The following is a 27,509-nucleotide window of genomic DNA, read 5'->3' as shown; positions in this document are numbered from 1 at the left end:
TGCTTCTTCTATTTTGCATAAAATATGGCCTTTCCTTTACCTGTTTTGCTTCTCTTTTTTTTGCATAAAATATGGCCTTTCAGGTAAAGGAAAATGCTTGGAGTTAACTCACTCGGTCGGTTCAAGAAACATTGTTGGGTGAAGGACCATATCAACTTATTAACTCATCTATATGAATGCAAAAAGGAAAATAGTATGCAACCTAGCGCCTTGGTGAAAATATGGTGATTTTTTCCTTTGCTAGTTACAACAACTTTTTAAGATTGTTTTTTGTCCTTGTACAGCTTGATCAGGAATTAGTACTTCACTTGGATATCTCTTTGCTAATTGCTCAAAAGTGCTGCTGCTCACGGTGGAACCCTTTCATTCTTTTTCAATTTTTGTTCAGATGGAAGCTTTTGACAAGCAGCCGAACAGCGCCTGACATGTACCGTGATCATCATTGTACATCAACTTATCATGGACTGCTGGTTGGCACGCTCGACACGACGCCGTCAGAGTTAGGGGTTGCTATGATTGTATGAACAACCCCAAACTAGGCAGAATATATATCATCCTCTGTTTTGAGTTCCAACTTCCAAGGAACGTTTCCAGTTATACATCTAATTTTGTCGACTCTCGGTACGTACTAGAATGCTACTCTTTTTTGTGAAGCCATGACACAACTTCTTATTGGCAAAACACAGATGCTTTGCTCTGCAATCTCTACTACTAGTACTATACCAGATGCTTTACTCTATATATGCCTCTTCCTGTCTCGAAAAAAAGAAGATATACTTCTAAATGCTACGTTGATCAATGTCTCCTTCGGGGGCTACATGCCTAGGGTGTACCATACATCTCTCTATTGCTAATGCTACAATTGTTACCGTTCTGAATGTCCAAGCAATTTCTTGCCTCGGCGTGAAGCTGTCAAGTCCTTTCAGGAGTGCATGCGTCCTTCAAATTTCTTTCTTGCAGGTAAAGTTCCTGCAACAAGACTCTGCTCAGGACGGCTCCGCACCGGATTCTGCAACTAATCATCATGCTGCTGAATGCTGATCAAGTACAGTTCTCGTTAAGCTTCAGGTCGGTCTTCTTCTAGGTTCCAACTTCCAAGATGCTCTGGCGAGGCTGCGTCCATCCAGTTCAGATGATGACACCTCAGCTCAGATTCGATCTTTACCAGACTTCTCTGTCTTTGATCTTTATTGCACGAAGTGTCACAGGAGACCGGGGTTCAGATGACATATATAAACGGATCCAGCATGCTCTCATGATCTGCAGTAACCTCGAATGTTTCTACTGCGCTGTCAAACTGACCATACCTGAAAGAAAGAACGTATGGAATGTTCATGCTCTTAATCGTGTACACATAAATGTCCTTTTGACGAGAAAATAGAGCGGTAGAAAGATTTCCGCACCCAGCAAACCAGAAATAAGGGAAAACATAGGTTTGTCCAATATTATGTTAACTAGCAAAGGGCATGCACATCATCTACTATGTAATTGCTATGTAAAAGAAAAAAAAAAAGCATCCCTACACAACGGATCAGTTTGCATTGACTACAGAAGTTATACAACGCTGGTTTGTGTTGCACTGGACCAGCATGCCCACCAGAGTCGACCACAAAATTAACACGTACAGATTCTGTGTGGAATATGATAAAGCCGAGTCGGGGAACGCATTGAGGTTTCCAGTTTCAAGATAATCTCTAGAGTATCTATCTATGCAAGCCCCACATATTAGAAGAAAAGAAAATGCTATTTCCTCCTAAGAACATATTCAAACACAAAACAAAAGAAGCCAAGCTGTTCGAAATCCTTTCATTTAATTAGCCAGCCCCGCCTTTTTCTATGCTCTGATTTCTGAGGGGTACCCCTTTAAATTGAATTTCTATTTTAAAAAATGGGGTTTACCAAATTTTTGATGACTCTGAGGTTAACCCCAATCCGTCTTTTCTTTCTTTTTCCTTCCGATACTAAAAAAAGATTGAAAAGGATCAAATTTTGTCATATCACGAAGAAATCTATCCCTCCCATAGCCTCATTGCCATGGCCTTTTGTTCTCCCCACATCTGTTTTTAGATCTGCCTCCGTGTTAGCCCTATCGGCGTCACTCATGCCAAGGGTTGGAAGCGCACTGTATTCTTTGAGATGGAAGCAACTGACCAGGTGATCATTGGTTAGCTGTCGGGGGTTGGGTGCGACATATGCCAAGGGATGGCTTATCATGGTGGGAGCGAGTAGAACGTCGCCGGTGCCTGGTAGCGGGATAAGACGTAAACACGAACGCCGACGCACTTTACCCAGGTTGGGGGCTTTCCTTGGAGATAATACTCCTACTCCTGCTCTGCGGGGTCTCCGCATGATCACTAAGGCACTAGTGAATACAAGGTGCTCCTTGAGCTATATGCTAGAGGTTGAAGGTGGCAGGTCTAGCTCTCTTCTTCCTCTAGATATGAGCCTAGGTCTATCAGGTTCGGAACCCTTTGCATGGGTGCCCTGGGGGGTTTATATAGGCCTACCCCCAGGGGTACAATGGTAACTTGGCCGGGTGCTGGGCCCGACTGTCAGCGTCTCTAGTCACCGGCTTCTCCGCCAACAGCTGGGGCCCGCCGCCTGGCGGGCCCTCCGACTGGTCTGGTACGGAGCCGACAGGCCGCTTCTGCCGCTGGCGGGTATGGTTGGTGGCTGATCACTGTAGCCATGGTGCTAATGACGCAGGCTTGGTCAGGGGAGCGTGGCTACAGTTCTGCCGCCTGGTGGGAAATCACTGTAGCCACACCGCACCCCGTCTGGCTGACGGCATACTGCCCTGGGGGGGGGGGTCCGGCCGCCTGCTGGAGACCGGCCTCGCGTAGTCCCGGCTGGTCCAGCTTCTGCCGCCATCCGGGCTCTCTCTGCCCGGTACGGCCCGCCGCCCGCGGGCCATACCGATGGGCCGTCGTGGGAACAGGGCTCCGCCGATCAGCAGTGGCGTAAAGGGGGAATGGCAATAGTGCCACGTCATGCGGAGATCTCCGCCTATACGGGGCACTTTAGCCATGCCAAGCCCGGGATCCGGGGGTACGGGGCTATGCTGCAGCCTCACCCTGTCTTGTCTTCTTGATGAGGGGCGCAGACTCTAAGGGCGCCTGGTGGCCGCCTGCTAGAAGCCGGCCTCTCCGTAGGCCGTCCACTAGGAGGCGGCCTGTCTTGGTGCCGTCTGCCGGTGCTAGGCCGCCTTTGGGCAGCCGGCCACCAGAAGGCGGTGCTCCATTCTGGATTCTCGCGGGTCGAAGCCGGCCCAAAGTCTCGAAAGGCTCAGGGACTCGGGTTAGCCTACCCGTGGACCAATACTCCGACAGTAGTCCCAGAAGCTGGTGAGGCGCCGCGGCCGACCGGCTGTGAAGCCTCGGCGGCTTCCCTCTTCGCCGCTGCTCTGGTGGAACGCTCGGTCCGCCTTGTGGGGTGCCGACTGCTTGGTACTGTTTTGACAAGGCGGACTCGCTCGTTGATTTTGAATGCTGAGGCGGGAAACAGGTGGCATGCCTGCTAAACTTCCCCAGGCACGCCGCCCGCCACGAGCGTGCCACGCGGCGCGTGTCAGCCCGGCCAGCCTGCCACCCCACGCTCTCGATGGTACGTGACCAGGGACCGGGCCCGCCACTACCCTACCTCGGCGCGCGGGCGGACCCACTGCGGCTGAGGCGGGCGGTTGAGATTCCCGTGGGAGTTACTGCGTAGTAACCCCGCGGAGTAATCGGGGGGTCGTGGGGTCGTGTGTGCAATCAATCCCACGATCTCATGCCCCGCCCCCTCGGCTTCGCCGTCCGAGGGCTATAAGTAGGGGAGACGGGGGAGTGGTGGAGCTTGCGCACACTTCTCCCCACCCCTCTTGCTCCTCTCTTCGCTGCTACCTCTCACCTGCCGCAACGCCGCCTCATCTTGCCGTCGGCGAGATCCTCCTCCCCGCGCAGCTCCGCCCGGATGCCATGGCGCGCGAAAGGGGAGGCGACTGGGATGGCTCGACGATGATCGAGGATCACCTCACCTTCCTCCGGGCCGTGCGTCGGATGCCCAATGCGGCCTTCGTCAAGGTACTGGTGCCGCCGCCGGAAGAGATCTCGCCGGCGCCGCAAGGGAACGAGCAGGTCGTCTTCTGCTCGCACTTCCTCCGCGGCTTCGGCCTTCCGGCGAGCAGGTTCCTTCGCTCCTTTATGGACTTCTGCCGCCTCCAGCCGCACCACCTGACGCCCAACACCGTGACGATGCTGTCCGCCTTGGTCATGGCGTGCGAGGGCTACCTCGACATCCTCCCCACCATCGACCTATGGGGAGCCTGCTTCTACGCCAAGTTGGGCACCTCCGCCAAGGAGACGGCGGCCGAGTGCGGCGCCTTCATCGCCGTGCGCCGGCCGTCGAAGAAGAACGCCTTCCCCGCCATCAAGCTGTCACAGTTGGTGAAACTGTGGCAGCAGTCTTACTTCTACGTCGAGAATGTTGACCTGGCGGTCGACTTCCTCAACCTGCCGCCCTACAAGGCCCTCCCCATCGGGCCTTGGGCCAACTGGCATTACAAGCCGAAGCCTGTGCCGGCTGAGACGGAGGCCGCCATCAACCGGCTCCGGGAGATGACGGAGGTGGAGGGCCTCGTGGCGGCCGACTTGCTGCTGGCCTTCGTCGAGCGCCGGGTTCTCCCGCTCCAACGCCGCCCTCATCTGATCTGTCAGATGAGCGGGCACCGCCACCCCAGCCGGATGTGCACGAAGGAGATGCCGTCTGCCGAGGTGGCCCGGATGGTGAACGAGATCACCGATCTCAAGGTGTCGGAGGGCTCCTGCCAATTCGGCAAGCGGCCCTACTCCCGCGACAACCCGCCGCCAGCCGTAAGTCTCCGATCCTTCCTTTTTTTAGCTCTTGTCTTGGTGTTGGTCTTTGAGTGATTTTCCTCTGGAGCGTAGATCTATATGTCTTTGGCGACTGCCGCCCTCGTGGGGCCGGCTGGTAACTACCAGCCGGACCGGGAGGTGGGCGACGCGGATGACCCCGACTTGGGGGCAGCCGCCTTGGAGGACGATGCCGTAGGCGGCGGCGACTGAGCAGGCGGTTCCGAAGACGGGGGCGGCGTGGAGACCTAGCCCGACGACGACGATCAAGAGGACGAGCCGCGTCCTGCGAGGGGTGCCGCTAATACAGGCGCGGGCCCCTCCACCGGGTCGGCCGCTCGAGGCGGCAAGCGAAAACTGAAGAAGGGCGCCGCCCTGTTTGGCAGTGCCCCAAAGAAGTCCAAGAATCCGGCCGCCGCGACCAGGCGGAAAGAGGCTGCGGCGAAGGCGGCCAAGTTCCAGAAGCTGCCAAAGGTGCCACCCATGGTGTCGGTGTAAGTACCTTTTTTGTATGTTCATTTAGGTTCTTTCTTAGTGATTCAGCCTGAAATTCCTTTGCCTTGTCCTTTGTCTCAGAGCCCTGCTCTCCCTCGACATGTCGACCGCCGCCTCTGTCATCAGGTTGGTGGAGACCTCCGCCACCATCCGGTGAATCGACCCGGCCGCCGACCTCCGGGAGGCGCAGGAGTAAAATGCGCGGGAGGTGCGCGAGGAGCGGGAAGCCGCCCGCCTGGAGAAGGTGGAGGCTAACAAGGCAGCAGCGTCCGCACTGCTAAAGCTGGCGCATGCGGAAGCTACGACCGCGGAGAGGGAGCGGCTCGCGGAGGCCAGGCGCCGCCAGGAGCCACTAGTCGTCGCTCCCCTGAGCTCCGCGCCACCTCCACCAGAGTTCGTGGCATCGACCGGGGAGGCCGACGACAAGCACCCGGTAATGGAGCGGGAAGGCGGCGATGTCGCCATGGCGGATGTTATCGTACCTCCGCCACCACCGACTACTGAAGCGAGGGAGGAGCAGCCGGCCGCCCAGCTGGTGCCACCAGCCGGGAACGAGGTGGTGACGGGCCCGACTCCTGAGGCCCGTACGCCCGTGCATCGTCGTCTCGCCAGGGCGGCCTTGGTGTCGCGAACACTGGAGGCCGGTGCCGCGAGCACGTTCGCTCCTGACACCGAAGCGACCAGCGCCGCGCCCTGCACCTGGATGCACGGAGGCGGAATAGGGGCCTTGAACCAGGCGGCCCTCGACGTCCAGGCCAAGCTCCCGGCCGAAGCCGACGCCCTAAAGCGGTGCAACGAGGCATTCCTAAGCTCGTGAGCAGCCATCCGGGTATGCTTCTTACTTCTTTGTTTTTGTTCTTCTTATTTCTTGGCGGGGGCGCACTGGCGCACCCACTGGGTGTAGTCCCCAGGTTCCGGGCCGGCTGCTGAGCAGGCGGTCCGGAATCTTAACCCTTGTAGGCGCCACGTGCTAACTCGTTCTGGCATTTCTTGTCACAGGATTACCACAATCTCCGTGCGGCCACCTTCAACTCCGGAGTCCGGGAGCTGGAGAGGCAGACCGCCAACTTGTCAGAGAGCCGGAGTAAGTTTTGCCTTTTCATTCCTGCAGGGGCGCACTGGCGCACCCGCGGGCTGTAGTCCTCGAGATTCGGGCCGACTGCTGAGCAGTCGGGCCGGATCTCCCCGGAAACTGTGTTTCTTTGTTTGATTGTTGGTACTTCTTTTCTTCTGCGGGGGCGCGATGGCGCACCCGCGGGCTGTAGTCCCCGAGATCTGGGCCGACTGCTGAGTAGTCGGGCTGGATCTCCCCAGCAACCGCATCCCTTTTTCGTCAAATGTTTTTAACGCCTTTTTCCTTCTCCTCTCTTGGCAGAGGCCAATGCCACCTTGCAGCAGCAGCTAGGCGAGGCCAACACCGCGCTGCACGCCAAGGAGGCGGAGTGCGTCAAGTTGGCCGAGGAGCGGGACCGACTGGTCACGCAACTAGCAGAGCAGACGAAGCGTCTCCAGATGGCTCAGCGGGAGGCGAAGACGAAGGAGACTGACCTCCTTGCTGAGTTTGAGGTCGAGCGCTCCGCCTGGGCCAACAAGGAGGCGCAGCTGACTGCCGGCTTTGGCAGTATTGAGGACATGGTTGACGGTACACTTCCTCTCTTTCCTTTCTTTGAGCTGCCGACCTCTGCTTGGGTCGACCATCTGTTCTTAACTTCTGTCTTCTTTATTTTTTCGCCCAAGCAGACTTCTTCCCAGGCCACTCTGTTGCCACGAACTAGGCTATTGAGGCTTCTCGCGAGGAGCGGAGGGCGGAGGGTGTACAGATTGCCGCCAATGCCCCTCGGAACCTTAACGAGCAGCTTCTCAGCAATCAGGCCCGCCTTCGGCCGGCCCACCAGATGCTACGCCGTCTACAACATGTTGGAGCCCAGGCGATCTCCACCCTTTGGTCGGGTGTGCCAGCTCCGCGCACACCCAGTCGGACTGCCGACTGGCTGGAAGTGGCGGCCGGCCGCCTGGAGGCCTGGAAGGGCTCTTCAGCTCGGGCCGGAGCGCGCCGAGCTCTGGAGTTCGTCAGGGCGTGGTACCTTGGGCTAGATCTAGCCCAGCTGACCACGTTCCTCGAGGAGGCACTGAAGGAGCTGGTGGCGGTTGAGGGCAAGCTTGTCAAGCGGGCGGCGACGATCACCGGGTACACCGACACCAGCGTCTTCATCCCCGAGCTGGTTGAAGATGGTGCCGAGGCACTGCCGGAGTTCTTTGGGCTGAACCCCGAGGACGACAAGGACTCGGGTGAGGTGATCCACTCCAGCGATGAAGGGGAGAAAACGAAGGACGAGGACATCGAAGAGGACGCGCTGGAGGTCGGAGGGGACGGCCAGCCCCAGCCCGACCGTGCCTCGAGCAACGATCCACGCTCGAGAGCGCCGACTGCTGCTGAAGGCAACCAGGCGGAGACCAACCAGCCGTCCGCTCTAGCAGCCGGTGCTGCCAACTCCGTCGTCTAGCCATCCGTTGCTCCAACCGACGCTGCTGACTCAACCGCCCCGTCGGAGCCCTTTACTTTCTGTTTAATCTTTCTCGACAAAACTTGTTAAATTTACGCAATTCCACCCGCGGGGTGTATTTCAAACTTTGTTGAATGTTGGCCAAGGGCCTTTTGCTATGTAAATATGCTTTAAGTGCCGACTTCCAGCTTTCCTTGCTTTCTGCCCCTTGCCTTTTTTTCTTGCCGCCCTCCCTTAGCTATCCCTTGGCCAACCGAAAAGCTGCTCTGCAGACTGCGGCTGGGCCAAGTGCTTAGCCACTTTGGGAGGGCAAGTACTTAGCCGACTAGAGCGTTGTCAAGGAAAGTAGGAGCCGGCCGGCCGACTGCTCGGCAGCCGGGCGAGTAGGCGGGATGCCGGCTTCGGCTATGTGCGCCTTTTTTCCTTAGCCGATTTTCATATGGGCACCATCTTTGCAACTCATGTCAGCCATTCAGTCGCTCTGCGAGCTGCGGCTTCTGACAGGAGAAGTTTGCTGGTGCCGGCATACTATTCGTCCGACTGCAGGAGGCGACACATAGTAGAAGGCGGCGAGCCCTCGGGCCGACTAATCGAGCCCGGTGCCAGGAGGAATAATGAAATAACAATTCATGGGCATAATTCTTATCTTATAGATAAAGAGGGTAGTCCCTGAGTTCTTCTCGGGGGACCCGGAGTCTTCGTACTTAATACAAAAGGTAGTGTGGTACATACTGCTTTTAACTGTAAAATCTTCGGAGGAGGTTCGCATTCCATGGCCTCTCCGTCTCCTTGCCTGAGTCATCTCTTTTGCATGCTCTGGGCTTCTGAGCATCGATCAAATAGTAGGAATCGTTGCCCAGCATTTTGTTGATGATGAACGGGCCTTCCCAAGGCGCCGAGAGCTTGTGCTGGCCGGCTGTTTGCTGGATCAGCGGGAGCACCAGGTCTCCCTCTTGGAACGATCTTGGCTTGACCTTGCGGTTGTAGTATCAGCGAAGACTCTGCTGGCAGATGGCAGACTGGCTGAGTGCCAACAGCCGGCCTTCTTCCAGTAGGTCGACACCGTCTTCTCGTGCTTCTTTGGCCTCCTCCTCGGTTTACATGGTGACTCGAGAGGAGTCAAATTTTATGCCCGTCGGGATGACAGCTTCGGCACCGTAGACGAGGAAGAAGGGCGTGAAGCCGATTGACTTGTTCGGAGTTGTACGCAAGCTCTAGAGGACGACCGACAGCTCCTCGAGCCAGCAGCCGGTCGAACACTCTAGAGGCTCGACCAGTTGGGGCTTGATGCCGGACAAAATTAGGCCGTTTGCTCGCTCCAGTTGGCCATTTGACTGCGAATGGGCAACGGACGCTAGGTCCAGCCGGATGCCCTGCATCACGCAGAAACGGGCCAAGGCTCCCTTGGCGAAGTTTGTGCCGTTATCAGTGATGATGTTGTGTGGTATGTCGTACCGCGTGGTGATGTCGGCGATGAAGGTCACGGCAGTCGGCCCATTCAACTTCTTGATTGGTTTTGCTTCTATCCACTTGGTGAACTTGTCCACAACGACAAGAAAATGAGTCATGCCGCCGCGAGCCGTCTTGAATGGCCCCACCATGTCCAGTCCCCAAACGGCAAAGGGCCAGGCGATGGGAATAGTCTTGAGCGCAGAGGCTGGCAGATGTGGCTTGGAGCGGAACTTCTGGCACCCTTGACACTTCTGGACCAATTCTTTGGCTTCTTCTAGAGCAGTCGGCCAGAAGAAACCATGGCGGAAAGCCTTGGCAACAAGTGATCTTGAAGCTGCATGGTGACCGCATTCACCTTGGTGGATATCCTTGAGGATTGCTTGGCCTTTGTATGGCTCCACGCAGCGCTGATAAACGCCAGTGACACTGCACCGCACCAGCTCTTTGTTGATGATGGTGTATGCCGCTGCCCGCCGTTGCACTTGTCGGGCCGAGATCTCATCAGTCGGCAGTTCTTTGTTCACCAGAAATTTGAGGATTGGCTGGGCCCAGGATGGTGCTGCTATTTCTTCGACTACTACGACTGCAAATTGTATAAGGGCGGTTGGGCCGAGAGGCAGTGGGTTGGGTTCCGTTGCCGCCTACTGAACTGGAGAAGTCCCCGGACCGACTGCTGCAGTCCCCAGGCTGGGCTCTGGAGTCCCCAGGCTGGGTGCGGCTACTGCAGTCCCTGGGCCGCCTGCCGAAGTCCCCGTGCCGGCCTCTGGGGCCCTCAAGTCGGATCCGACTGCTTCGGGAGGGGCCGACATGAAGATGGAGTCTGATTCTAGCGATGGCTTGACAAACGGCTTGATGAGGCGGCGTAGGGCGACGCTGGCTGGTATTGCTTGTCGGGTGGAGCTAATTCGTGCCAAGGCATCTGATTGCTCGTTGTCGTTTCTTGGCACATGGAGGAACTCGCACCCTTCAAAATATCCACTAAGCTGCTGAACAAAGAAACGATAGCTCGCCATATTTGCATCCTTGGCGTCCCAGTCGCCTGATGACTGCTAGACCACCAAGTCGGAATCACCATAACACAGGATCCGGCGAATGCCGAGTTCCTTGGCAAACTGGAGTTCGTGTATGAGTGCTTCAAATTCAGCTACGTTGTTGGAGGCGGCAAAGTGGATCTGCAGCACATATTTGAGCTTGTCGCCTTTGGGAGAGGTGAGGACAACGCCGGCTCCTAGACCGGTGCACATTTTTGACCCATCGAAGTGCATCCGCTAATGAGTGGAGTCAGGCGCTGGCGGCAGGTACTGGGTCTCGACCCAGTCTACGAGGAAATCGGCCAGCTCTTGTGACTTGATGGCGGTGCGAGGCTGGTAGTAGATGGTTTAGGGGGCCAGATCTATGGCCCACTTGGCCACTCGGCCAGAGGCATCTCGGCTTCCAATGATCTCAGCAAGTGGAGTGGTGAAGACAACAGTATATGGATGCTCTTGAAAGTAAGGCTTCAGCTTCTTGGCGGGAAAATGCACGCCATAACACATCTTCTGGTAGTGGGGGTAATTTTGCTTGGAGGCGGATAGTACTTCACTCAAATAATACACTGGCCTATGGACCGGCAGTGCCTTGCCTTCCTCCTTGCGTTCCACCACTATGACTGTGCTGACCACCCGACTGGTGGCGGCGATGTAGAGGAGCATGGGCTCTTTATCAGTCGGGGCTGCCAGAACAGGCGGGGTGGTCAGCATCTTCTTGAGCTGGCGGAAAGCTTCGTCTGCCTTGTCGTTCCACTCGAAATAAGTGGTTTTCTTCATCAGCTGGTACAGTGGGAGAGCCTTCTCGCCCAGCCGGCTGAGGAAGCGGCTGATGGATGCCAGGCAACCGGTGAATTTTTGTACGTCCAGCAGTCGGTTGGGTACTTCCATACTTTCAATTGCCTTGATCTTCACAGGGTTGCACTCTATGCCGCGCTCTGAGACCAGAAAGCCAAGAGTTGGCTAGCTGGTACTCCAAAGACGCATTTCTCCGGGTTGAGCTTGATTTAAAATCGACGCAAGTTCTCGAATGTCTCTTTGAGGTCTTCTAGCAGCGTGCCACACTTCTCCGTCTTCACCACCACATCGTCCACGTAAACGTGGGCGTTTCTGCCGAGTTGCTTGAGGAGGCACTTCTGCATGCAACACTGAAACGTGGCGTCGGCATTCCTCAAGCCGAACGTCATCGTCAGGTAGCAGAAGGCTCCGAATGGTGTGATGAAGGCGGTCTTCAGCCTGTCGGCAGGGTTTAGCTTGATCTAAAGGTACCCTGAGTACGCATCCAAAAAACTCAGCAGCTCGCATCCGGCTATGGAGTCTATCACTTGGTCGATTCTTGGCAAGGCAAAGCGGTCTTTGGGGCAGGCTTTGTTGAGGCTGGTATAATCGATGCACATGTGCCATTGCTTGTTCTTCTTCGGCACAAGAACCGGGTTGGACAGCCACTCGGGGAAGAACACATCCATGATGAAGCTGGCTGCTAGAAGTCGGGCTATTTCTTCTCCAACAACTCTTCTCTTTTCTTCCGACAGGCGGCGCAAGGGCTGCCTGACCGGCTTGACCTCAGGTCGGACGTGTAGCTTCTGCTTGGCGAAATCCGTCGGGACACCCGGCATGTCTTTGGGGGACCATGCGAAGATGTCACGATTCTCACAGAGGAAATCGATGAGCTCGCCTTCCTATTTACTGTCAAGGTTTGTTCCAATGAGAGCGTGCCTCTTAGGGTGCTCCGGGTCCAAGGGTATCTTCTTTGTTTCCTTCGCCGGCTTGAACAAGCCCTCAATTTCCGACTCCTTGGGTGGTGGTGGCATTTTCGGCTGCTTGCCTGCCAACGCCACAACCCGTTCCAGGAGCCGTTTCTCAGCTGCAATCACAAGGGACTCGGCCAGCCGGCTGCTGTCTGCAGCACAGGCAAACGATTTCTTGTAGTCTCTGGCTATGGTCAGGATTCCCTTGGTAGTCGGCATCTTCATCTTGAGGTAAGCATAGTGGGGGACCACCATGAACTTTGCCAGAGCGGGCTAGCCAAGTAGCGCATGGTATGGGCTCTCAAGGTCCAGCACTTCAAACCAGATTGACTCTCGGCGGAAATGATTTTTGTCCCCGAAGAGGACATTGATCTGGGTCTTGCCGATTGGTGAGCAGGAAAGGCCAGGAACTATGCCCTGGAATACAGTCCGACTGGGCTGAAGCTGCTTCTGCTTGATTCCCCATTTCTCCATTGTGACATGGTACAGGATGTTTATGTTGCTGCCGCCATCTATTAGAACTCTGGAGAAACGAGCTGCTCGCCTCTCTGTTGCGAAGGTGGCATCTAGGACCAGGGCATAAGAACCAGGAGAGGGCATCACTTCCAGGTGGTCGGCCCTGCTCTAGCTGATGGGCTTCTCTGACCAGTGCATAAACTCAGGGGCTCTAGTTGCTATCGCTTGTACTTCTTGTTGCCGTTGTCGTCTGCTGCGTCTGTTGTTAGCTACACTAGTGAACACGACATAGGCTCCCTACTCTTCTGGATACTCATCTTGTATTGCTCCGACTGGTCGAACTGTCGGCTGCTGGGGCGGAGGAGGCGGCGGGCCGGGAGGTGGCGGAGGCAGGAGTCCATCTACTTTGGCGATTCGGGTGAGCCAATGGCACTTTCGAGTGGTGTGGTTGGACGGCTTCGCGCCGCTGTGGAACTTGCAGGGCGCATCGAGAGTCTGCTCGTACGAGAGGGCGGGCAACCAATTAGGCTTGCCGCCCCTCTAACGTTTGGGCGGAGGCTCCCCTTCCGGCTGCTGGTCTTCGACTATCGCCATCTGCCGGCTTGCAGAAGCCGGCTGCACGGCCTTGCGCTTGTTGTCGTTCTGCTGATGTCTCTGACTGGTGTCACCAGCTGGGGCCCGAGAAGTCGGAGGAGCTATCTTGTCGGATGCATCGACCTGGATCTCCGCCTTCATGGAGGAGTCGGCGGTTGCGTATTTGTCGGCGATGATCAGCAGCTCGTCGAGAGTCATCGGCTCGTCGCAGAGGAGTCAGTGCTTGAGGAGGGTGCCCTCTCGGCACCCGGCAATGAAATACTCAATGGCCTGCACCTCGTGCACGCCATCGCAGGAATTGCATAGCTCGGCCCAGCGCGTGAGGTAGTCCCGAGTCGATTTGCTGGGCCCTTGGACGCACAAGGAGAGCTGTCGAGGCTTGGGAGGCTGCTTATATGTGCTGGTGAAGTTGCGGACGAAGGCCTCGGTGAAATCAACCCAGCTGTTGATGCTGCAGGGCTTCAGACTGCTGTGCCTTGGTGCATGAGCGGGACGTACTTCACAGCAACGCTCTTGTTGCCGTTCGCTATGCTGACGGCCATGGAGTAGTCGACTAGCCAGTCCTCCGGCTTCACGGAGCCGGTATACTTGAGCGTATCCCTTGGGAGGGTGAACCCTCGAGGGAAGGGCTTGTCTTGGATTCGGGGGCCAAAACAAGGCGGACCCAACGCATCTTCTTCTTCTAGTGCCAGGGAGCGATTGAGGCGATCGATCCGGTGGTGGGCGTCGTTTCCCCCGACTCCTTCCCAGCGGCCAAGGCGGTCGCCGAGTGTCGGGTGCATGACAGGCGGGGGAGTGGGATGCCTCTCTCCACGAGGCTGAGGAGGAGGTGGATCGCCTCGCCGCTCCATGGCTCGGGGGCGGCCTTCTGCATCGCACTCGATGGAGAGGTGAGTCCGACTGCGGCTAGCAGTCGGTTCATTGCCTTTCTTTCTGCGGACGTCACCAGTCGGTGTCCGAGATGTTGCGCCATGATCTTGGCAAGGGGGCGGCTCGTCGTTCTGCCGGGTAGGCGCCTCGTCGCGGCAGCCGGCTTCTTGCTGCTCGGTGGCCGCGTCGAGGAGCTGCTGGACGCGCTCCGTCATATGACGATGCTCGTCGCCCTCGTACTTGTCCAGCTCGTCTGCCACCACCTGGGCAGCCCGTATGTTTCCTGCCAGCATAGTGTAGGCGGGGAGATCTGCCCCGAACGCGCCAGCGATGGCCGCACCACGTAGCCGGATCGAGCCGGTGCAGCTAGGCCCTTCAGGGGCCAGCGTTCCGCCAACGACCCAGTCCATCTCGCGCCGGTAGGCCTCCAAGAGGCGACACACACTGGCCAGTCGGTTGGCGCTCTCAAGGAGACGGACGCGGTGCACTTCCAGTGGCTCAGCATCCACATCAGCCGAGATGGGCGCTGACAACTCTCGCAGCACAGCATCGAGTGGGTGTCGAGCGCCTCCATCCGAGTGCTCGCCACTGTTGATTACAAGCACCTCCGTGACGGTGCTCCCACCGCTGTGCTTGCGAGGGGGCGGCTTGTCGTAGACCACCACGTTGGTGGACAACGCGTCAAGCGACGTCGTGTCGGAGTCAAGATCATCGGGTCAGTGGAGCCCACAGACTCCAAGTCAGCAGCGGGCTCGCAGGTGACATGGAGCTGGTCGACGAGGCTGACGGGGCGGTTCTCAGGGCAATCGGTGTCTGCGTCGGACGCAGGCTCGTCGGAGAGGCTGATCCCACCGACAAGGTCGGCGAGGCAGCTTGATGCGCAGGCGATCTCCGCGCCGCGCAGTGCGTCGAGGCTGACGCCGTCGGGCGTGCTGGGCTGGCTGCGCACGTCCGGAAGGAACAAAGTTCCCGTCCAGAACAGATCTCTGGATGACGGTGCACCTCGCCCCACGGTGGGCGCCAAATGCCGGGGGTTGGGTGCGACATATGCCAAGGGATGCCTTATCATGGTGGGAGCGCGTAAAACGTCGCCGGTGCGTGGAAGCGGGATGAGGCATAGACACGAACGCCGTCGCACTTTACCCAGGTTGGGGGCCCTCCTTGGAGATAATACCCCTACTCCTGCTCTGCGGGGTCTCCGCATGATCACTAACGCACTAGTGAATACAAGGTGCTCCTTGAGCTATATGCTAGAGGTTGAAGGAGGCAGGGCTAGCTCTCTTCTTCCTCTAGATATGAGTCTAGGTCTATCAGGTTCGGAAGCCTTTGCATGGGTGCCCTGGGGGGTTTATATAGACCCCCCAGGGGTATAATGGTAACTTGGCCGGGTGCTGGGCCCGGATGTCAGCGTCTCTAGTCGTCAGCTTCTCCGCCGGCAGCTGGGGCCCGCCACCTGGCGGGCCCTCCGACTGGTCTGGTATGGAGCCGATAGGCCGCTTCCGCCGCTGGCGGGTCTGGGTGGTGGCTGATCACTGTAGCCATGGTGCTAATGACGCAGGCTTGGTCAGGGGAGTGTGGCTACAGTTCCGCCGCCTGGTGGGAAATCACTGTAGCCAAACCGCACCCCGTCTGGCTGACGGCATACTACCCTCAGGGGGGGGTCTGGCCGCCTGCTAGAGGCCGGCCTCCCGTAGTCCCGGCTGGTCCAGCTTCTGCCGCCATCCGGGCTCTCTTTGCCCGGTAGGGCCCGCCGCCCGCGGGCCATACCTACAGGCCGTCGTGGGAACAGGGCTTCGCCGGTCAGCAGTGGCGTAAAGGGGGAATGGCAATAGTGCCACGTCGTGCGGAGATCTCCGCCTGTACGGGGCACTGTAGCCATGCCAAGCCCGGGATCGGGAGTACGGGGCTATGTTGCAGCTGTTGGGGAAAGTTGCAGAAAATTAAAAAATTTCCTACGGTTTGACCAAGATCCATCTATGAGTTCATCTAAGCAACGAGTGCTAGGAGAGAGATGCATCTACATACCACTTGTAGATCGCATGCGGAAGCGTTCAAGGGAACGGGGTTGATGGAGTCGTACTCGCCGTGATCCAAATCACCGATGACCAAGTGCCGAACGGACAGCACCTCCACGTTCAACACACGTACGGAGCGGATGACGTCTCCTCCTTCTTGATCCATCAAGGAGGAAGGAGAGGTTGAGGAAGAAGGCTCCAGCAGCAGCACGACGGCGTGGTGATGGTGGAGAGGCAGTACTCCAACAGGGCTTCGCCAAGCACTTAACGGAGGAGGAGTGGTGTTGGGGAGGGGAGGGGCTGCGCCTTGGATGTGTTGTGCAGCCCTCCCCTCGCCCCTCTATTTATAGGGGAAGGGGGAAGGGGGCCGGCCCCCTCTAGATGAGATCTAGAGGGGGGGGCGGCTGCCAAGGGAGGGGGCTTGCCCCCCAAGCAAGGGGGGCGCCCCCACTAGGGTTTCCCCCTCAACCCTAGGCGCATGGGCCCAAGGGGGGGGCTCCCAGCCCTCCAGGGGCTGGTTCCCTGCCCCCTACGGCCCATGAGGCCCTCCGAGAGGGGTGGCCCCTCCCGATGGACCCCCGGAACCCCTCCGGTGGCCCCGGTACAATACCGATATGCCCCCGAAACTTTTCGGTTACCGTATGACAACTTCCCATATATAAATCTTCACCTCCGGACCATTCCGGAACTCCTCGTGACGTCCGGGATCTCATCCGGGACTCCGAACAACATTCGGTAATCACATACAAGTCTTTCTAATAACCCTAGTGTCACCGAACCTTAAGTGTGTAGACCCTACGGGTTCGGGAGACATGCATACATGACCGAGACGGCTCTCCGGTCAATAACCAATAGCGGGATCTGGATACCCATGTTGGCTCCCACATGCTCCTCGATGATCTCATCGGATGAACCATGATGTCAAGGATTCAATCAACCCCGTATACAATTCCCTTTGTCAAACGGTACGTTACTTGCCCGAGACTCGATCGTCAGTATCCCAATACCTCGTTCTGTCTCGTTACCGACAAGTCACTTTACTCGTACCGTAATGCATGATCCGTGACCAAACACTTGGTCACTTTGAGCTCATTATGATGATGCATTATCAAGTGGGCCCAGAGATACCTCTCCGTCATACGGAGTGACAAATCCCAGTCTTGATCCGTGTCAACCCAACAGACACTTTCGGAGATACCTGTAGTGCACCTTTATAGTCACCCAGTTACGTTGTGACGTTTGGTACACCCAAAGCACTCCTACGGTATCCGGGAGTTACACGATCTCATGGTCTAAGGAAAAGATACTTGACATTGGAAAAAGCTCTAGCAAAACGAACTACATGATCTTGTGCTATGCTTAGGATTGGGTCTTGTCCATCACATCATTCTCCTAATGATGTGATCCCGTTGTCAACGACATCTAATGTCCATAGTCAGGAAACCATGACTATCTATTGACCAACGAGCTAGTCAACTAGAGGCTTACTAGGGACATATTGTGGTCTATGTATTCACACGTGTATTACGATTTCCGGATAATACAATTATAGCATGAATAAAAGACAATTATCATGAACAAAGAAATATAATAATAATCCTTTTATTATTGCCTCTAGGGCATATTTCCAACATCAGCCTCACCCTGTCTTGTCTTCTTGATGAGGGGCGCAGACTCTGAGGGCGCCTGGTGGCCGCCTACTAGAAGACGGCCTCTCCGGAGGCCGTCCACTAGGAGGCGGCCTGTCTTGGTGTCGTCTGCCGGTGCTAGGCCGCCTTTGGGCAGCCGGCCGTTCAGGCTAGCCGGCCACCAGAAGGCGGTGCTCCATTCTGGAGTCTCACGGGTCGAAGCCGGCCCAAAGTCTCGAAAGGCTCAGGGACTCCGGTTAGCCTACCCGTGGCCCAATACTCCGACATTAGCCCTGCTGCCTGCATGAAGGAATATATGACTGTCGGGCCCACGCCCCGTAGTGCCCTTCGCACCATGTCCTTGCTCATCATGTCTGCCCTGGGGCTCTTGACAGGGACTTGCCTTGGATATCGGATTTTGCTTACTACCGGTTTGGGGTTCAGAAAACCCCAGCAGTACTGACTGAAGGATCCAAATTTATCTACAATCTGCATCGGCAATTTATTTGATAAAATTCTGCATCAGTGTAAAGAAAGCCATGTAACAAGTTCCGGGACAAAATATATAGATCACTGGAGCATCAATTAATGGTGATGAAGAATCCATTCCGAACGTTAACTATCTGGCGCTCATTTTCGAGGACTGCTCACAGCTTTTGCTCTGACAAAATGGACCTGGCAATTCTTCCTGGCGCTACCAGCTTCTTTTCATTTATATTGGAGACAGCAATCAGATCGAAGTTCATGAAAATTTCCCTAGAATATATGGCATGAACATTACGAAACAAACTATACATACAATTACTTTACTTACTTGTAAGCTTATAGAACCAATACCTGAAAAATTGTCTCTTCTTGAGAATTTCAGGCCATGAAAGCTCTGCTAATGCACCAGATAACACAAGTAGCTCGAACAATCTCCTGTGGAATTCATGGTTATTATTACAGGTACTTAACTGTATCATTTTATTCTAAGTTTGCACAATATAAATAATAAAGATTAAGGGATACACTAATTCACATTTTGCATACCTGTCATCGTGAACTGGAACCCCCATTCCTCATCATGAAAAGTGACATAGTGAGGATCTGATCAGATAATGAATGGGCATCAGAAGTTTGACAAGTCAGCTTTCTTCATGACAAATGATTCAGAGAGTAAGAATACTTCATCCATAAGGCAAACGAAAAGCACTGGGCAACCATACTACCATATCATGTGACAGCAGAATATCAAGAATTGTTACTGAAGCTGCGGTTTTCTTGGGGTATAGTTGAAGCAAAGCATACTTTATATCCCTTATTTTTGTTTTTGTTTTTTTTGTTTGTAAAGCACCCTTTTCACCGCCATTTTTACAGTTCCAACCGATGAGAAAATGATTACGACATGTCTCTGTAAAAGAATGACTAACAAGGCGCAAGTTTTGCAGATCAGTATAAGTCGGTTCTCAGGGCGATGGCTGTGCAAGAGTAACACACAAATATCTCTGTTGAAAACTCAAATTATTCACACTTCACACAGTTAAGTCAAAAGTACAACACATTCAACAAATTGCAACCCAGCTTTGTGTGGAACTTGAAGCAATAATGGTAAGATGATCAAATGCTAATGCTGAGGATCACCCAATACCCTTCAAGCAAGTAAGAACAGAAAGGAAATCTGAAGGAGAACAAGCTCACTGTGTCCAATAACTAGTGTCAAAAGCTCTCAACAAAAAGGAACACTAGTATACAAGCTGTAACTTAGATAGTCAAATTGTGATCCTTTGGTCCAGAAGTCAGCATTAAGTTTCCAAAACAGGGCTTTTGCGCATCTTCACGAAAATTTATGAATAAGTATCCTGAGTGACTGAAAATTTCAACACATGATTGGACACTGAATTTTTCAGTGTTTCTAGCAAGAATTCTGAACAAGCACAAATTGCATAGGTATATAGTACATAAATGATCAAATAAACAACGAGCCATCAGGAAGCAAGAACTCACCCGTGGTCGGAGTCACCCAGGCGCAGCGCCTCTTCCCTTGGACGGCCTCCGGCGTCACCAGAGCCACAGCCTCCGCGACACCGACATGCTTCTCCACCACCTTACAAGCAGCCTTCCCATGCTTGGGCGCGGCCGCCCGGGACCAGATCCTCTCTGTCCTTCCGCCTGAGGCCTGGCCGTGGAGCGACTCCCTGGAGGCCTCAGAGGAGAAGGACGCATTGAGGACCACCGCCGGCGAATCATGCGGCTTCCTCGGTGGGGTCCGCCTCGGCGACGGCAAGGGGGTGGCGAGCCCCCCTTCCTCGCGCCGCCGTCGCTGCCAGCTGTGGCGGCCGCCGCGTCCTTCTTTGCTGTAAGGTACTGGTTACAATCACTCGCGATTTAGAGGTGGCTACAAGGATCAATCGAAGGAATTTGTCTCTGGTACAAGAACTAGGGTTACAAGAATGGGGAATTGGGAGTGAGTAGCCGCCGGAGCCGATTCTGCCTGATCCACTGGATGAGCCACTTGTCGTTGTCGCTGCCCTAAGTAGTCGTTGACGTGGGTTGGATTCACTACGTCCACTCTGGCCAAGCGACACGTGCATTGGTCCATCTGTTCCTCAAGGGCCTTGGGCTGGGGGGTGAGCTGGCCGAGCCCCCAGTGCTTGGGCCACCCTTGTCAGTGTGCCCATTGGAGATGGCTGGTGTAGGGGCGCTGACATCCCCTCCTCCTTGCAAAGAGGCTTGCCCCCAAGCCTCTGCAGCCGGGAACCGGGCCTGGAGAGCCAGCTTGTCCTCCCAGGTGTCCTGGAGTGCTGCAGGATTGGACCAACGAACGAGCACCTGCTCAATCATCGATCCAATCTTCCGCCGCCACCGCTGCTGTAATACTGCAACAAGCACCACCGGTATGTCAGAATGAGCTGGTAAGGAAGCTGAAGTTGTAGTACCCGGGGTGAGATAGTGGCGCAGCTAAGAAATGTGGAACACCGGATGCACTTTGGAGTGCGCCGGGAGGTCCAGTTTTGTAAGCAACCTCGTTGATCTTAGCTATGATCTTGAAAGGCCCAAAGGACTTGAAAGATAACTTGTGGTTGGCGCGGCGAGCCACTGATGTATGAATGTAAGGCTGCAAACTTGAGGTAAACTGCGTCTCCCACTGAGAAAGCTCGAGGGGAGCATTTTTTGTCTGCTTGGGCTTTCGTTTGCTGCTGCGCTCGGTGGAGGTGTTGCTGGAGCAAGTCTTGAATTACTGCTTGTTCGTCGAGCCACGTTTGCAAAGCAGGAACTGTAGGGCTTCCTCTATTTCTCTATAAAAAGAAATATGACCAAGAGTGGTTCGAATGTATATCGAACGAATTTCTTTTTTTCTATTTCCCATTATTAGATAGTGGGCATAAATCTCATGAGGCTTACTTGGGTCGTGTTGTAAATGCTCTGGCTAAACCTATTGATGGGAAAGGCGAAATTATAGCTTCCGAATCTCGCTTAATTGAATCTCCTGCTCCAAGTATAATTTCCGGGCGTTCTTGTTATTTAACAGTATAACATAGACTATATACCAATGTCAACCAAGTCAGCCCAAAGATTAGCTATCCATATAACTAAATTAACCAAACCAATAATTTTGTATTTGTAAATGAAGTGAGTCAAAGTTAAAAACTTTGATGGGTCTTTTCTATATGGGTTGCCCGGGACTCGAACCCGGAACTAGTCGGATGGAGTTTTGCTGGTTGCTGTGATCCCCCAGTGCCGTGGTTCGTGGCCAAACATGTTCCTCAAGGGCCTTGGGCTGGGGGCTGAGCTGGCCGAGCCCCCAGTGCTTGGGCCACCCTTGTCAGTGTGCCCATTGGAGATGGCTGGTGTAGGGGCGCTGACATCCCCTCCTCCTTGCGAAGAGGCTTGCCCCCAAGCCTTTGCAGCCGGGAACCGGGCCTGGAGAGCCAGCTTGTCCTCCCAGGTGTCCTGGAGTGCTGCATGATTGGACCAACGAACGAGCACCTGCTCAATCATCGATCCAATCTTCCGCCGCCACCGCTGCTGTAATACTGCAACAAGCACCACCGGTATGTCAGAATGAGCTGGTAAGGAAGCTGAAGCTGTAGTACCCGGGGTGAGATAGTGGCGCAGCTAAGAAATGTGGAACACCGGATGCACTTTGGAGTGCGCCGGGAGGTCCAGTTTGTAAGCAACCTCGTTGATCTTAGCTATGATCTTGAAAGGCCCAAAGGACTTGAAAGATAACTTGTGGTTGGCGCGGCGAGCCACTGATGTATGAATGTAAGGCTGCAAACTTGAGGTAAACTGCGTCTCCCACTGAGAAAGCTCGAGGGGAGCATTTTTTGTCTGCTTGGGCTTTTGTTTGCTGCTGCGCTCGGTGGAGGTGTTGCTGGAGCAAGTCTTGAATTACTGCTCGTTCGTCGAGCCACGTTTGCAAAGCAGGAACTGTACATTTGCTGGTTGCTATGATCCCCCAGTGCCGTGGTTCGTGGCCAAACATGTTCCTCAAGGGCCTTGGGCTGGGGGGTGAGCTGGCCGAGCCCCCAGTGCTTGGGCCACCCTTGTCAGTGTGCCCATTGGAGATGGCTGGTGTAGGGGCGCTGACATCCCCTCCTCCTTGCGAAGAGGCTTGCCCCCAAGCCTTTGCAGCCGGGAACCGGGCCTGGAGAGCCAGCTTGTCCTCCCAGGTGTCCTGGAGTGCTGCATGATTGGACCAACGAACGAGCACCTGCTCAATCATCGATCCAATCTTCCGCCGCCACCGCTGCTGTAATACTGCAACAAGCACCACCGGTATGTCAGAATGAGCTGGTAAGGAAGCTGAAGCTGTAGTACCCGGGGTGAGATAGTGGCGCAGCTAAGAAATGTGGAACACCGGATGCACTTTGGAGTGCACCGGGAGGTCCAGTTTGTAAGCAACCTCGTTGATCTTAGCTATGATCTTGAAAGGCCCAAAGGACTTGAAAGATAACTTGTGGTTGGCGCGGCGAGCCACTGATGTATGAATGTAAGGCTGCAAACTTGAGGTAAACTGCGTCTCCCACTGAGAAAGCTCGAGGGGAGCATTTTTTGTCTGCTTGGGCTTTCGTTTGCTGCTGCGCTCGGTGGAGGTGTTGCTGGAGCAAGTCTTGAATTACTGCTCGTTCGTCGAGCCACGTTTGCAAAGCAGGAACTGTACATTTGCTGGTTGTTGTGATCCCCTAGTGCCGTGGTTCGTGGCCAAACATTGCTTTGAAGGGTGACATACCGATACTGGAGTGGAAGGAGGAGTTGTACCAGAACTGAGCTAGCGGTATCCAGTGGCTCCAGCGCTGAGGGCAAGCGTGCACGAAGCATCGAAGGTATGTTTCCACACACTGATTGACGCGTTCTATCTGGCCATTCGTCTGTGGGTGATTAGCAGTGCTCATTATCAACTCCGTCCCGGCATACTTGAACAGCTCTCGCCAAAACAGACTAGTGAATACTGGGTCACGGTCGGAGACAACAGCGCTTTGGAACCCATGTATCCTGTAGATGTGGTGCATATACAGTAGGGCCACCTTGGACGCCATGTAAGGATGAGCCAGAGGGATGAAGTGAGCAAACATGGTGCGCTTATCAACGATCACCCAAAGACAATTGAACTTGTCGGATTGAGGCAGACCGTCGACGAAGTCCATAGAGATCATCTCACAGGGTTGTTGTGGAATTGGCAGGGGTTCCAGGAGGCCTGGTGATGCTGATCGGTCCGGTTTGGCCTGCTGACAGGTGGGACAGCATCGTACATATTGTTGTACATGAATCTTCATCTTGGGCCATTCGAAGAGACGACGGACTCGCCGGAATCTAGCTGGGAATCCGGAGTGGCCCCCCATAGGGCTGTCGTGGAAAGCCGCCATGATCTGCTGTTGTAATGACGTTGATCCTCCCAACCAAATCCGTCCTCTGAATCTCAAAATGCCATTCTGGAGACTGAAGTGACCTTTTGGATCTTCGCGGGTGGCCAGTTGCGCAAGCAGCTTCTGTGCTTGCGGGTTGCAATTGTACCTGTTGACGACGTCCTGGAGCCAACTGGGGCGGCACGAAGTGACGGTGAACAGCATTGATGGTGAGTTGGCAAGTGACAATGCATCGGCCGCAGTGTTCTCAGTCCCCTTCTTGTATCTGATGATGTAACGAAGGCCGATCAGCTTGGTGAACGCCCGCTGCTGCCAAGGTGTAGTGAGACGCTACTCTTCGAGGTGGATTAAGCTCTTCTGGTCAGTGTGGATGAAGAACTCGTTGTGCTGCAAGTACGGTCTCCATTGGTCGACCATGACCACGATAGCCAGGTACTCCTTCTCGTAAGTGGAGAGCCCTTGGTATCGAGGGCTTAAACTCTTTCTCATGTATGCAATAGGATGGCCCTCCTGTTGAAGCACCGCCCCAATCCCTCGATCGCACGCATCTGTTTCAATGACAAACGGCTTGCTGAAGTCTGGCAGTGCAAGAACTGGCGTAGAAATAAGTTGCTGCTTCAATAATGTGAATGCTTGATCTGTGTTGTCGGTCCAGACAAAAGGATTCCCCTTCTTCACCAAATTGAACAGGGGATGGCTATGACCCCGAATCCATGGACAAATCGGCGGTAATAGCCCGCGAGACCCAGGAAACGACGCACCTCCTTGGCATCCTGAGGCACGGGCCATGCTTGGATCGCTTGTATCTTGCTCGGATCCGTGGCCACTCCTTTGTCACTGATCACATGCCCGAGATAAGCGAGTTGCCTTTGGCCGAACTTGCACTTTGTCAGCTTCACTTTCCATTGGTCACATTGTAGCAGGGTCAGAACTTGCCGGAGATGATCCAAGTGCTCTTCCCATGTTTTGCTGAACACAAGGATGTCGTCAAAGAACAACAGGACACAATGTCTCAATAGGGGGTGTAATGTGTCTGTCATGGCCCCTATGAATGTAGGTGGCCCCCTACGAGTCCAAACGATAAAACCTTGAACTCATAGTGGCACGTGTGCGTCTGGAAGGCTGTCTTGTAGTCTTCACACTCCACAAGCCGTATCTGATGATACCCCGCCCTGAGATCGAGCTTGAAGAACCAGGCTGCTCCATGCAGCTCATCCAATAACTCTTCGATGATGGGCACAGGGAACTTGCTGACACACGTCATTGCGTTAAGATGCCTGTAATCGACGCATAGGCGCCAGGTGTCGTCCTTCTTTTTGACTAAGATGACGGGAGAAGAAAAATTGCTGGTGCTGCGTTGTATCACTCCCGAATTCAACAGTTCTTCGATTTGTCTCTCAATCTCTAATTTGAGCTCTGGTTTGTGCCTGTACGGTCGTATGTTCACTGGTTGAGCACCTGACATTAGAGGAATCTTATGGTCACAAGCACGACATGGCGGCAGCCCCTCAGGTTCTCCAAATACATCCTTGAACTCATCCAAAATGCACTGCAAATCTGGTGGTGTATTGGGCGTAGTGGGGCCGTCCTCTGATATTGGGTATAGAAGGACCATATGCAATAGCGATCCTTGACGACACATGTTCTGAAGATGGAGACTGCTAATCAGATGACAATCAGTGGTGTTCGCCTCGTGGCCGAACAGCCGAGCTAAACCCAGAGGAGTTGGTATTTGAATGACCTTGTTCTTCCAATCAACGGTCATTGGGCTATGCATCTCTAGCCAATCCATACCAAGAATGGCGTCATAGGTGCCCAATGGGAGGATCTTCATGTCGGTGACAAATTCTTGCCCTTGAGATCCCCACTTGCAGGCCGGCAAAACTGCAGAACAAGTGAGCTCACCGCCGTCTGTCACACGGACACGGCAGTGTTGCTGCAGAGGTACCACTCCTGACAGTTGCTGCGCCAATGCCTGGCTGATGAATGAGGTGGAGCTACCGCTATCCACCAGCACCAGAACCTCGCGCCCTTGAATGGTTGCCAGCAGCTGGAAAGCTTTTGACGAGACAGTGCCGTCGAGAGCCGATCGTGAAATGGCCATCACCGTGTTGCTCGGCCCTGCACCCTCGCTTGGAGGAGGCAACGAGTCGACGCCGAAGAGCTAAAGCATTTCCTCGATGACGTGTAGCTGAACCGATGCTGGACGGACATGGTCGTGGCCCCAGCGCTCGCCGCACTTGAAGCATAGGCCACGGGCGCGTCGGTAGTCACGCAGCGCCTTGACCTTGCCGTTGTCAGCGCGCGCAGCGTCAGTACCATGGTGATCCGTTGCCGTAGAAGAAGAGGACGCCACGTCTGGCCTAGTTGGTGGTGGTGGAAGCGGGAGTGCCACGCTCGCGCGCACAGGAGGGTCATGTGAACGGCGTGTGGATGATGCTGCACCATCGACCACCTCCTCACTAGAGCGCATGCCGTGTCCAGGTCCGGCCGCCTCCGAACCAAGATCACCGCACGGATGTCCTTCCGGAGCCCCTCGACAAAATGAGTGAGAAAATAAAACGGGTGAATCATGTCAGAATATGAACTAAGATGATTAATAATGGAATCAAATTGCTCAATGTAATCGGCCACTGTGGTTGTTTGTCGCACAGTGTAAAACTGCCAGATCAGCATCTGGTGGCGATCACGACCAAAATGTGTACACAACAGTGCAGTGAAGGATTCCCAATCAAACTCTGTGAGTCTCTTTTGGATGGATTGCAGCCAGATGGAGGCGGAACCCGAAAAATTCAACGCAAACGTGGGCACCCAGAAAGAGGGAAGAATTCCAAACATGGTAAAATACTGCTCGCAAAGAGTTTTCCACAGCTTGGGATTATCGCCCGTGAATTGCGGAAACTGGATGGACGGGTCCGCCTGCCCAAGGCCGCTGAGCAACTAACTCGCGTGGACGAACAGTGAGAGAGAAGGGGGTGATGGGGGGGCGTCGTACTGGCCGTTTGCCGGGAGCGGCGGAGGCGTCTGAATCGACGCTGCAGGCACCCCCGTGAGATGTTGAAGGTGCCGTGGTCAACAGGCCCTTCAAGCAGAGAGGCCGCGCCGGACACGGTCCCGGTGTGGGCACCGGTCGTCGCAGGCGGTGCGATGTTCAGAGGTAGCGCATGATTCATCGTGGCCTCCGGTCGTGGCGATGGAGCGCTCTGCAGCGCCGCCACCGCATCGGAAAGATCGGTGACGCGCCGCTCGAGATCGGGGCGCCACGCCACGAGATCGTCGATCTTGGAGTTGGAGGCGTGGATTGCTGCGGTGTGCTCCTTGAGGGTCGTCTCCAGCCTCTCCAGGAAGGACTGGATGGATGGATCCATGGCCGTGAGATGAACTCGACCTTGGCGCAGAGATCGGGTCTCGATGAATTGAGCCAGACCGACGCTGTGGAAGGGGGTGGGGATGGTCTCTGATACCAGATGTAAGGTACTGGTTACAATCACTCGCGATTTAGAGGTGGCTACAAGGATCAATTGAAGGAATCTGTCTCTGGTACAAGAACTAGGGTTACAATAATGGGGAATTGGGAGTGAGTAGCTACCTGAGCCGATTCTGCCTGATCCACTGGATGAGCCACTCGTCGTTGCCGCTGCCCTAAGTAGTCGTGGATGTGGGTTGGATTCACTGTGTCTACTCTGGCCCAGCGACACGCGCATTGGGTCGTCTGTTCCTCATGGGCCTTGGGCTGGAGGGTGAGCTGGCCGAGCCCCCAGTGCTTGGGCCACCCTTGTCAGCGTGCCTGTTGGAGATGGCTGGTGTAGGGGCGCTGACATTCGCGCCCTGCTCCTCCTCCCCCTTGGTCACGGCGGTGGCCGGAGGCTTCTACGGCATGGCCTCCGGTGCCTTCTGCAGCGGCTTGGGGGAAGGCTTCCGCGCAGCCGCTGGGGCCTTGTTGCCCCCCGGCACCAGCACCGGCCTCGCGTCCGCCTCCGGCGCCGCGATGTTGAGCGACCTGACCCTCGGCGCCCCAGCCAT

The 27,509-nt window shown here is 55.1% G+C and overlaps 1 pseudogene; it reads right to left on the bottom strand.

The window, feature by feature from the left end:
* Positions 1–1,219: 1,219 nt before the first annotated feature.
* LOC119339444 lies at positions 1,220–27,509 on the bottom strand (annotated as a pseudogene).

Source organism: Triticum dicoccoides, chromosome 7B (assembly GCF_002162155.2).
Source record: "Triticum dicoccoides isolate Atlit2015 ecotype Zavitan chromosome 7B, WEW_v2.0, whole genome shotgun sequence".
Classification (NCBI taxonomy): domain Eukaryota; kingdom Viridiplantae; phylum Streptophyta; class Magnoliopsida; order Poales; family Poaceae; genus Triticum; species Triticum dicoccoides.
Note: the sequence above shows the minus strand (reverse complement) of the source record. Positions and strands in the feature narration are given on the sequence as shown.